A 13121-nucleotide genomic window follows, 5' to 3' on the forward strand; every position below is an offset into this window, starting at 1 on the left:
TAAAACTGTCTGATTCACAGGAATTTTGCTAAGATTCAAGATTTGTTTTTAGCTCCTGTTGTGAACACAAAGTAATATTCCACACAAGAAATAACGGCATTGTAAGATACACACAAAAATATAAACTCATTTGGGTATGTGAAACAGCTACAATAGAATATATTCAGGATACATTCAAGATTGCACTTGTAGAACAAAAATGAGAATATTCTCCAGACACTGAGACAAAATACTGCAAACAAGACCCTGCTTTTTTTCTTCAGCTTTTATGATGACAATTTTGGAACAAAAAACAAAATGGAGAAATCCCAAAGGAAGTCTCTAAGTCATCTATATTACTCCAATGTCTCCTTGTACCCCAGAAGACTGACTCATTGAGAGCAAAAAGTTGTATTTTTCAGTAAAGCTCAGATAAATGTTTCATAACTTTAAGAGATTTCCCAGCTGCAGCTTCATGCAACAAGAAAGCATTGTACTGGTCCAAAAATTCATTAATGTAAAAAGGTAGCCAGAACAGAGTTTGTAGTTCTCGTCCCATGTAACACCATTTTAGCTATAATCCTGGAACTCATCTTCCTTCAGACAAGTGGGCAAAAAGACTTCATGTTACTGCCCTCAAAGAATTACTCAGCATCCTGTCTTAAGTCATATCTGGCACAACAAACACCATATAAATTATCATACACCACATACTCACAATATACAGTGTTCCATCCTACTAGATAAATCTCACTATCTTAGATTATTAAAGAGATAACATTATTTCAGAGATTCAAACACTAATAATGGTACATTAATCACTAGTAAAGAACAGCCTTCCAAATACTGACAAACTCTTCAGGTATAACACACGCAAAAAGAGGGCTCCTCCCTCCCTGCTCTCACATCCATAAAGTTTCTAAGGCTTCAAAGAAGTGACACTCCTGGTGAGGACATTCTCTCTCCCAGAAGCAGCCAGATCCCCAACATAATGTTAGGTCCCAATTTTGCAACTTGTAGGGCAGCTTCCATATTTGTTTTGGTGGAGCAAGGTCAAGCACACCACTGAAATAATTAGGTCTCAGAATCAGGCAATGTGTGGTAGATACTAAATATACAACAGGCTCGAAGGAAGCTCTGTTGTAACTTCCAAAATGGAAGGTTTTTTCCACATGTGTGCTTGCCAAGTCCATGTTTTTATATCACTCTTCCTCCTTTTATACTACCTAACATCAACTCTTCCATTACCAGCCTAGATGACCAGCTGCCTTGCTTATTATTTTACATTCCTGAAGGTATTTATAAACATGTACTACATAGCTGTAATAAACCATGGAGCACACGGTTAACACCAGACACTTAAACTGCTCCTCCAGCAGCACGGACTTCCAGAATTTTCAGAGTTGTCTTCCAGCCCAGCTTTTTGGTAATCACAGAAAACCAGGATACAGTGTTATTTTGACAGGTATTTACATTTCCCCAAATTAAATAGGATCAAAATCAAGTACTTTGATGTAAAGGAAAAAAAATACAATATCTTAACAAAATTCCAGTTCCTAACAGTAGATTATAAGCAATGACGTTTCAATTAGGTTTTCATGGCAAAATAAAAATAATTTATGCTGCCATGCATATTTTATAGTCATTTTTCAACACAGTAGAGGAAGATGAAACCATAAACACAAAGAACTGCTCTCCTACGTAACGCAAACAAAAAAATGCTGATTATTAAACCAAACTTCTCTCATAAAACTAGACCTCCACTGGCAGTATTCCCACTCTAAACAGTGGCAGATACTAAATTTGTCAGTATCAAGAGACTGAAAACACTATTCATTATTCCAAATGTTTTAATGTTTTCTGCATCTGTATCACATTTTAAACTCATACAATAATGAAACAAACAGCCACATGATATCCAGTAGTAATAACGCTGCCTGCAAAAATGAGTTCCCACTGAGCTGACTTAAAGACCACGTGAAATACAACTATATTACTATTTTCAAAACTTGTGCATATTTCCAAAACTGGCTTTTTAGAAGGCATGTGTACGACTGAGTCAGAATTAAATAGTTCCCAGAATATTTTTTCCATAAGTCATGATACCAGCACTCTAATAAATTCAAAGACATCCCTCCTTACTCTCAGTTGTAATCACAACAGAATTTGGACACCAAGGGACTCTAACATTTGTTGGTATAGTTAATGTTTTGCTAGTATAGCTACTCTTTTTCCTTATCATATATCTGTGCATTTGAGATACTTATTTTTCTGTTAGTGTCCACTACCAATGACTTCTCTGATTTATCAGTCTGCAGGATAGGTGCGTAACAGTTAAAATGACTAGGTCCAACTGCATATCAGTTAAATCCTCCTTCACAAACCAGTTTAAAAGCTCTCTAGAGACAAATTAGTTTGTTGGTACTAACAGAGAGGGGTACAAGGAAGCTGTTTTCCTGTGAGAAAATTACACTTAAATCTCTCTCCCCCTCCCCACCCACTAAGGAAAAATTAACTAGTAATGAATGTCAGACTTCTCATGCAGGCACTTTTCAGAGCCAGCAGACAGACACACCAAATTCTGAGAAGTTGCATATACAATTTTACACTATGTCACTGAGGTTTTTTTTTCCCTTTCATGTTGCATTGTAAGATACATTTGACAAATTCACTGTTGTCAAGTTCTGCAGTTCAAACACAAATATTTCCAGAAGATCTTCATTCATGTAGGTAAAAAAATGTTTACCTGACATTCCTTTTTGCATGTCTCCTGACTTTGCTTGAGTATAACCTGAGATGGTCTGCATGTCTTCTAAGCATGAAGCTTCATATAGAACCAAACAGAAATTTAACATTAAAAAACCCCAGGAACAAGTTGATTTTATTTAACTGATCATTTATATCTAAACACATGCACGAAGAATATATTTACAATAGCTGTTTATATAGCTATGTATAGTTCTATTTCAAGATAATGTTACAAAGTTCTGCAAAATAAAACCAAGTCATTATTCTTACATAACTTAGGGAAAAACAGTATGTGAAACCACGTCTTTTTCTGTACAAACCAATTACATACAAATACCACTGTCCTAAGTATGTTTTCTCCAACTTGCAAGGCAGTGCTGTGATGAACTGAGACTGGTTTCTTCATAGTATTGACAACCCCATGGAAACAAAACCAGTGCATTCTATTAATAGCTACTTTGAGGTTGATTAGCAAAGTAAGACCTTGATTGAATAATCTAAATATGCAATGGTAAATACTTATAAAAAACCCCTTACCGGGCCAAATTTAAAATTACCTGAATTCTGAATGTGGGTTATTTCATCTCAAAAAAAGAAAAATAAAATTTTTGCTTTCATATCAAGTGAGGTATTATTCAGCTCAAAATATAATATAAGATTACTTTTTGTATAAATAATGAAGTACAATTATTGTACATATTTTTATTAGTGTAACTATTTTCAGATGAAAACTATTCAAAAGACCCTAAAAATAAGTGAGCCACAGACCTCCTATTTTTGTATGAGAGAAGGGAAGTGTGAATGTCTGGCAAATGCCAGAATCAAACCACCATTTTCCTCTCTGACACTTAATTGGTGAGTGAGGATCACACATGGTATATGTGAACTGAGTTGGAGAGAAGTATATGATTTTTTATGCTCACAAAACAATTTCCCTGATTCTGTTGTAGTAAAAAGTTGTGCCCAAATGTGCCTCTTTCCTATCAAGGCATCTGGAGCAGCTGAAATGGATGCAGGCATGTTGATTTAGTGTGGTAAATCTCAACCTGGAAGACACCAGATTAGACATGGTATATTTCTTGGGATCTAGTTGTCACATCGTATCATCTTGTATTTACCTTGTTTTTACTCTTTCCTAGCTCATGGCTTGCAGTGGAAGAGGGGACTATGCTAGATGGACCCACCCAAGGTTGTCCATATATTCTTAATTTTGCCCAGTGCTACCTGTGATTTGGGAGTCCCTGGGTTTGCTTTCACAGTGGATGTTCACACACTGAAGGTCAAAAAAAGCTGTTGTCTGACCATACTAACAAATGCAAAAAGAAATAAAAGAGAAAGCACCTGTACTCTGCTCATATAAACATAGTGCTAAAGCAGGTTTGATCCAACATTGGGATGTTTCATAAGGCTGTGAGTACCACAGATGTCCCTGCAGGAGACTTGTGAGCCCTGGTAGACACGCATGAATTGTCTGGCACATAACAAGCCCTGCACTACAGGTTCAGGTGAGACCCAGACCAATGTCTACTCACAGCTGCCAGTCGCACTGGCAAAAGCACCATGGAGAAAGCCCCACCAGAAGCACCAACGCTTTCTGGATCCAGTGTGACCAAGCAGTGCTGTCTCAAACACCTGTCCTCGGGAAACCCCACAGGGAACACATTAAGTCCCTCGGGCCCAAATGCTGCAGGCACCCCGCCTCCCTCAGTCTTGCTGTACCCACCGCCCGCCGTCTGACCTGGTGACGGCGGGGCGGGGCAGCGCCCTCTCCCCTCAGGCCGGTCCAGAGAGCGGAGCCCCCCGGCCTCACAGGGCTGGGGATGCCGGTGCAGCCACGCGCCAGCCGTTACCGCCCCGCGCTCAACCGCCGACCCCCACCTGCTCGGGTTACGTTACTCCACGGCCGTTGCCCCGAGCGGTAAGTCCCGCCCCCTCCCTCGCTCCTCGGGGCTCCACTGGCTGCAACGAGCTACTCTCCTCCCGCCCGCTGCTCACTGATTGGCTCATCTCCCCGCCGATCAGCGCGATGCAGGCGGCTCACCGGGCCCTCGCAGCTGGGCGGGCACGACATGACACATGAACCCAAGTGAAGATACGGGGGCATAGGGCAAACCTGCGGGAAGCGGGAGGATGGCAAAGGGAACACGCACGGGTTGTGGCAGATAAACTGGAGGCTGATAATCCGCAACTCATCTCTGAAAGGTGGAGCCAACAGGCCAACCCGTTTCCTGGCATGTGGTAACACAGTACTTGGCGGGAATGAACGCCACCTGCCAACGGCCGAATTTCTTAACTCTTTCATCTGGCAAAACTTACCTTGCAGGAAGGTGCTACGAAAATCTCAGTTTCCTCCCCACTGTCATGTCCATCCTATTAAGAAGGTATAAGTTCTGGACAAGGCCAGCATCAACTCACCACCTTTTCCTAGTTCAAAAGTTGGGAGTTTTTTGTTTGTTTTACTCTTAGCACAGTGAGCACAGTGAAGTCTAAACAACAAATATGCTAAAGGTTTGAATAAAAAGACTTGCTTTTTCCATCAATTTCTAAGGAAATTGTGCTCTGCCTTCCTATATCCTCTCCCCCACTCCCCAATAACTTCTGAGTAACATTTGGCTGATGAAAACCTGCCAACATGTGGATGATGTTACAGCTGATACGAGTTTTATGAAATCAGAAGTGAACAAGAGAGATCACAGACAATGTTACCCAGCTCAGGCTACCTCTACATAAAGCTCCTTGCTTAAGAGCTACTAGAGCCTGAGAGCTCTTACAAAAGAAGTAAAGCTCAGGATGCAAAACGAGGACAACTCAATTAACTTTGGTATGCTCCTGAAGCTTCTAAATTATATCCCCCCATAGGAAGGGAACATTCTTTCTCCATAACTCAGCATTATTGAAGTCATTATTGGAAATAATCTTTCAACAGCTGAGAACACTTAAAATTACACCTGACACATTTGTAATTCATTTCTTTCTACGACATGATCAGTATCACCTGCTAGATAGATATGAGAATTCCTGACAAAACAAGTTTCAGGTTAAACCCCAAATTTAAAAAATTAGCCTATTCACTTACGCTGCGTGAGACATTCCATTTCAATCAAAACCCCCCAAAAGCCAAAAATTATTAAAATGCCCAACAGGCTTGTGCTCTGTCTTCTAATTTTCTTAACTCCCTTTGAAAAGGAACTCTTGACCTTTTTCAATTAAGACTTGGCTTTCCACTGGTTGCCTGAGGTGCAGTGACAAACTTTGAAATCTAAATGATGAATTCCTCAAGCTACAGCCTAAAACCCATTGGCACAATTACAGTTTATATATCTGTTAAGCAATTCTTGTACTTAGTTCATTTGATCAGTAACTGAAATATGCAGAGATAAAATCTTATCCATAGTTTTATCTCTTAGTTCATCAACTTTGTTTGCGATCAATGCCTTTTTTTATTATTAACTGCAAAGCCAGGAATGACAATGCATGAAGAAAGCTTCAGAGCTTCAAAGACTTTCTGCGATCATTGCTGGATCTCACGAGACCCAGTAACAACCCGCTTAAAACATGGAAATTTGACTATAAGCACTGGGATTTTTTCCTTTACTGAACTTGGCAAATACAAACCTGTGCTTCGTTTTGCTCAGTCCAAACAGGAATGGCCTACACCAAAGTTACATGTGAACACCACTGACGTTTGTCAGTCCCAGATTCTGATGGCTGATCTCCAGCCATGGCTTATTAGTCATCGGAAGCTAATACTATGAAAGCCCTTAGATGCAGAAACCTATCTGCTTTATAGGCCTTCTAATTCTTGTAAGGTATAGCTGATGACTCACTGGTTATTCTTTTATTATTTCTACTTTTAGTGACTTTAATTTGAAGTAACACTGCTGCAGTCAAAGCAACACACTGAGCACAGAACCAGGGTAAAAACTTACTGTCTAAATTTTTTTGTAAATAAAATACCTAGGATCTGAACTAAGACAAATCCGCAAAAGCACTCATGCCACCACTTGATTTGTCCATGGGCTGCTTTCTTATGACAGCATGTCATTTTGGCAGCCTCCAAAACAGATAAACTGCGCACAGCACTACCTTGGTGTGCTTCTCCCTTCCTCACCTTTCCTACATTTCTGTACGCAACTCAGACCACTACAGAGGTCAGGAGCCACAGAGGCGTTCTTGCAGCACACGCTGCTTTCAGCAAACACCTGGGAGCGGTCTCAATCTCCTTCTGGATGTTCCACATTTGGATGGCACAACGCAGGCCAGCAAAAGCCAGCCCACACGGGGACTGTAACCTAATTACATGACTGAAACACACCCTGCCACCCAACAGGATGAAGCAACTGCCGGCGCATTTCCTTGGTGCCCAGTGTTAAATCAATGCTTTCGCCCAGCGCTGGGGGACATGGTCCCGTTGTCCTCCTGCCACTGTGACAAATTTCTCGGCACACCCACTGCGGGGAGAGATGCTATTAACTGCAGATGTTATTATTGTCCTGAGCTGTTTTGAAGCTTTCCTCTGCACTGTCAACTGCCACATTTTACCTCGGAGGCTGTGACAGCAGCTCAATACACCTCGCCCAAATGTTAACTCATTATGACTACTGGGCTACAGGCAGGTACTATTTAATTCCTTCCTTTTTTCTTTTAACCATTCTGGGTTTTTTGACCCATTTCTTTTTCCAGTGTTTTCAGGTTCATTGTCACTAATACTACAACCCATGGAAAGCCCAGGGATTCGTGTAAGTTATTTGAGAAACCTCAAGATTTTTTAACCTAATCTTAAACCCTGAATCCCCCACTGTTATAACTGGTTTAACAGAGCTGTTAATGTAACATCTGCATTTTTCCCCATGATGATTCCTGTGTGTAATGAGAAACTAACTTTGAGTAGCTGGGTCTGACACATTCGAACCCCTCATTTTTTTCACAGGTTTTTTTAATTGTTTCAGTTTGAAATGGGTCATTTTAGGCACTTCAATGTAAAGAGACAATGGCTGCAATTGAAAGGGAGTACAAATGACCTTTTACAATCTTGTTTCATGCTGTTTGTTTGTCAATAAAGTACATAGTAGATATGCAGGTATTTTGATTAGAGTTTTCTGAAATATAAGCTTTCCAGGGTATGAGGTATTTTGATTTCTTTACCTATGGTAACCACCATTTGATATCATTTCAATATTGCCCCTACTTGCACTGGACCATAATCAGACCTACTGTCCTTCTCCTCTCCTAGCTGGCTATACAGGGAAATGGGAGAAAACTTTTTTCATGTACTTATAAATGTCAGCAAAAGCCAAATGAGCCCCACTCTTCCTCTGCCTCACTTCCCATAGCCTGGGGAGAATGCAGGACACAGAGCAAAGAAAAACTGCTCAACAATCCCTCTCTTGAAAACATGAGGCCACCAAAGCAAAGTGCCCAAGGCACTCCCAGCTTATAACAAAATTGTTCTTGGAATTGCAGGGAATTATGCAATTAGAGAGAACTGAGTCAAAACACTTTAGCTCAAAACTCTGCACCATAGTTCAGGGAGTATGCACTTTCTCTTGAAAACCGAGACCTTTTTTTACTTAGCTTGGCTGCTCCTCAAAATCATATGGGCTATCGAGATCACGTCAGGATACACAATCATCTTAAGCAGCTCAGGTGGATTTCTTTGCCCCCATATCCAAGAGCAGAAAAAGTATCTTTTCACTTCCACCATTTTTCCTCCTTGTGTGATTACAGTTTTTCCTCAAATAGCTCTGTCTCTCACACCTTGCTGTTCCCAGCTGAGGATGACAGCACCTTCTTGTAATGTGACAAGCAGCTACTTCCTCATATTTTAGATCTAAACTTAAAGCCAAATTTGTAGGCAATCTCTCTTTACATTACCAAAACTTTCCAAGCCCTCCCTTCCCTGAACTGCCTTCTTTGACTTTACTCTGGTATTACTTCAATTTCTCAGGGAAAGGACAGAAAAATTTCACACTGTAATGTGTTATTAAAATACATGGTGCCCCAGCCAAGGACTATTATTAATCACCTCCATGCAACACAGCTGTTTATATAAAATAGATGCAGCATGTAACTAATTTTTCCAGATTCTATAGGTCTGTGATCATGCTGGTCTGTTTCACAAGAAGGACTCATTCCTTTATTTTTAGATGAGATGAGTTAAGCAAATGTCTATGTTTAGAACACAGAAAAAACAACTAAGGCAGATAGATATTGAACGTATATGCATGAAACTGTAAAGCCTGAAAAAGATCTGGAAAAATTCTGTAACTGAAGTGCTACTGAAATATCCTGTAACTCCTGCTTCACTTTTATGTCTCTCTATATATGTATATATATATATATATAAAAATCCCCTTAATGAAATTCAATCCTAAAGGGAGCTGGCAACCAAAAGTAGTACAACAGTTTTTGACATTAAAATACAGCTGTCTCTTACACCTCCCTGTAATTTAGAAATGAGATTTAAATTGCATATAGGTTTTTCATAGTAATGGGTTCTTTTCTCCCCCAGATATTTTTGCTACTGTAAACTGAACTATGGATCTCCAGAAGATAAAATGCTCCCATGTGTAACTGTCATCTTCAAAATTACAAATGACAATATTTATTTTAAAAAACCCAAACCCAGAAACTTATATTGCATTTAGCTCACCTACTTTAGTTCCATGTTTACCATATAAGTTTAGATTATAATACATGTACTAACAGGAATCCTTTGTCCAGTTTTCCATTTATTAAATATCCACTCCCCAAAAGAAAAAAAAAATGGAATAATGTCCTCCTTTATTTATCTGTTCTAGAAAAAAGATTAGGAAAAGAAAAGAAAAAAAAATGCACTTTCCAGCACTATAGGCATCTATGGTATTATTAATTTCAGTCCACCAAACTTACACTCCTTTTCTGACACGCATCTCTCTTTTTTTGAGAGTGAAAGAAATAGGCAAAGTTCTATCAGTTCAAAGGGACTGAATATATGGCAATGATGCAAGATAAGGCTTTAAGTAGCAGTAACAAAGCAACCAGCATTTTTCTTTGAAAGAAAAAAAATAAAAGTATTATGCTATCTTCTGAAGTGGTAGCATCTGCAGGAAAGATATTCAAACAATTTAATAATTTTGATATGCCAAAATATTAGAAATCATGGCAATAAGTCTTTTATGGCTTTGTGATGTAGCACTCACAGTGGTGCTGTTGACTTACACTTTCCAGGTACAACTCTTAATTTCATTCAGCAGTCTTGAATCCAGACATCTCTGTACTGAATTGACAAGTCTACATAAGTTAATCTCTCCTAGAAAAAGGCCCACTTACTATTGGTGGAAATATGCTTGATAGATAAGCTAAATAAAATTCAATTTTGAAAAGTTTTACCAGGGCTTTTTTTCCTTTACTCAAGACACATTATCTTTATTCATAAAATCAAATTAGCAAGGCAAAAGCAGCACTGTGCCAAAGACACAATATTGGTCATGACATGCCAGGTGTTTTAAAAGCAATTTGTACCTCAGTAAAAGCACAACATCTCTGGTTCCTTCATGCCTCTACTCTCCAGATCTCAGTATGCTTCTCTGATCAATTTGATGTAACAGTCTCCTAATAGCCCGAATAAACTATTTCAAAATCACACTGGATTTCTGTCTGGAGTCATGCTTCCTGCTAGTATCAGCAGGTGACAAAAGGGGATAACACCCTGGAATATGTCACAACAAGGAGCAACTAATGATGCCTTTTACTATCTTTGTTATGTTAGGCCAGTTCTTCATCCAGGCCTCTCACTTCTGTTTCAGTCTCTGCACAAGAGGGAATAATGTGGCAGCAGCATAAAAAAAATTTCAATAAACATTTCGTATAGGTAGAGGGGTATTCTCCAATGGAGGAACTGAGGAACACATCCACAAAATCTTCTTGAAAAGGCACATTCATGCAAGTTCTGGCACAAGGAGCAGACCAACAGCATAGCTGTAGCACTGGCACAAAAGGCACAAAAGAAGATTGCTAAAACTTTCATTTTCCACCCTTTTGAGCAAGGCAGATTCCATCTACTGGGAGTAGTTAATCAAAACTGCCATTTCCATTGCTCTGGTTTGGGGAGCAAAATCCCAAATGACAAGACAAACACTACAGAGATGCTCAGAGTAAGCAACAATAACTGTCTGAGCTCAAGCAGCAGCTTCCAGGGATACTGTTCAGAGGGTACAAAAAAGATGTAAGATGTGTTTAAAGCTGTGGTAAGATGAAAAAGAGTTTTGGGGTTTATAAACAAAGACTTAGACAGTCTCTGGAATAATAGAAAGAGGAAGATTTATTTGAAGACAGGTTTTCCCTGTGGAGGCGTTTGAGGACAATGTACATTTCAAGAGAAGAGGTTCTTGCACAAACCTCTGGGAGATAATGGGCAAACTGTAAGCACTATTTGCTAGACTGTGTACACTGACTCACTGAAATACATACCTCGTTATTCTCCTTTTACTAGCATTTTTACCAGATACTTCATGAAGAAACAAAATTAGTGACAATTGCATTGTGACTTATCCACTCAGATGACATATCATTCCCAGAAAGCCAGTTTCTTGGAGGATTAAAAAAAGGAAAAAAGAAAGAGAAGAAGAAAGAGGCTCCTGTGGTCTGTGCAGAGCCAGAAATCCTGAGTTCAGCTTTGGCAGCAACACCCATCAGGGCTTTCCAGAGGGCTGCATGGAATTATATTTTCAAAAGGACTTAAAAGGTTTAGGAGCGTGTCTCATTGTTAAAAGTGATTTAGACTAATGAGCTTAAGCATTGCTAAATGTACTGCTTCATGTCCAGTCCAGTGAGGGGCAGGGCTCTCCCACAGCTGCTGGCAGATTTAGATGCAAGAGTTTCAAATACTGGAAGTTTGTTTCTACAGCTTTCTGATGGAGGTGACTGGCCCCAACCAGGAAAAGCAGCCGCGGACACGCACTTCACCCAACAGGTCAGCATAAAGCATTGATTGTACAAGACTGTACTAACAGGCTGGGCTGTGAACCTGAGCAGCTCCCCTTAAGCTGCTTGTGGCACAATTATGAAGCAGAGATTAAAGGAAATGGTACCTTCAGTGGCTGCACTCAGGTTCACCAGAAGCCCATCTCCCAAAGGTCACAAGCTCCTGAGACACTTGTAAAAGCAGACATGGGTGTCTCTGACAGTAGCATCCAGCCTCCGTGTGGCACATTCCCTTCTCTTGCTCTTATCTGTGATTTCTTTCTTGTTTTACTGTGGAGGTTGTTAGTTTTGTTGGCAGGGGGACAGGTAAGGCACATAGGATAGTAATTAAAGGAATTAAAGTGTTTTATTATTTTCAAATTATTTTCTTTATTTTAAAAAATTCAGATGTACCACAGTATACTTGACCTAAATTCTCCAGTGCTTTTCCTACATTTTGCAAGACTGGAAATAACTCCTAAATGTGTAAAATTTTGAAAATGAAAAGCCTATTCACAAGCTGCAGTGTTTACTTTCTGAAAAGCAAGTTGACAGATTTTCTGATGCTTTGTTTTCTATTGACAATAAGTCGCCACACCACAGAAATAAGGGCTTGAAAGGGGAAGAGACATTTCATGTCACTTAAGAGTCTGTGGACCCTTATGTGGAAGGGTGGGGTAAGTAGGAGTGCAATTGTGGCCTAATAGCTATATTAGGTAGATGTTTTTGCTAAAATGTCTAGAATTAAAGGAGTTTTTAAATTAAGCTTTCTAATAACACATATAAATCAGTCTTTTGATGCCCTCTAGCTTTGCAGGTTTTTCTCAGTACCTATATAAAACCAATAAACTGTGTTTAAACAAACCCTAATCTCCTAAAAATACTTTGTATTCAATCATAAATCGAGTACCAAACTGTGATGAATATGCTGCACCAAGCTGGTTGCTTTTTCAGGATAGCTGAAAAAGGTATATAAAACCTAAGCCAAGCCAATCAGCTCACAAGTGGCCTACAAACAGATCTTAGCACCAAGTTCTATCTGCTCAAGCTTTTTGTTGGGTGAAGCCTTCCCCTTTTGACCCATTCAAAGCTGCATTTAAGTCAAGAGAAATATTTTATGAATTAAGGGCTGAGTAAGAAATTAATATGGACCTTTACTTCTGGCCAGATATTAGTACTATATAATTCCTTCGCCGTTGCAATTCTAACCTGCTATGCTGTCATTTGTAGCTCATCTCAATACAAGTTCCCTAGGAAACAAATCTAGGAGCACACATACATTAATAGGAATGCAGCCTCAGGTAAGTTTGGGTTTGGATAACGGAACAGCACTTTCCCTCAATTCGCTTATGTTCACCAAACCTGTCAGTGAAACAGATCCAGAGCTCAGGGGAATGGATGAGAGGTCTGTGCTGCATGGTCTTTGTTCACTGCATGCCTTTGCCTTTGTT

The sequence above is a fragment of the Nesoenas mayeri genome (genome assembly GCF_963082525.1).
Source record: "Nesoenas mayeri genome assembly, chromosome: 1".
NCBI classification, from domain to species: Eukaryota; Metazoa; Chordata; class Aves; order Columbiformes; family Columbidae; genus Nesoenas; species Nesoenas mayeri.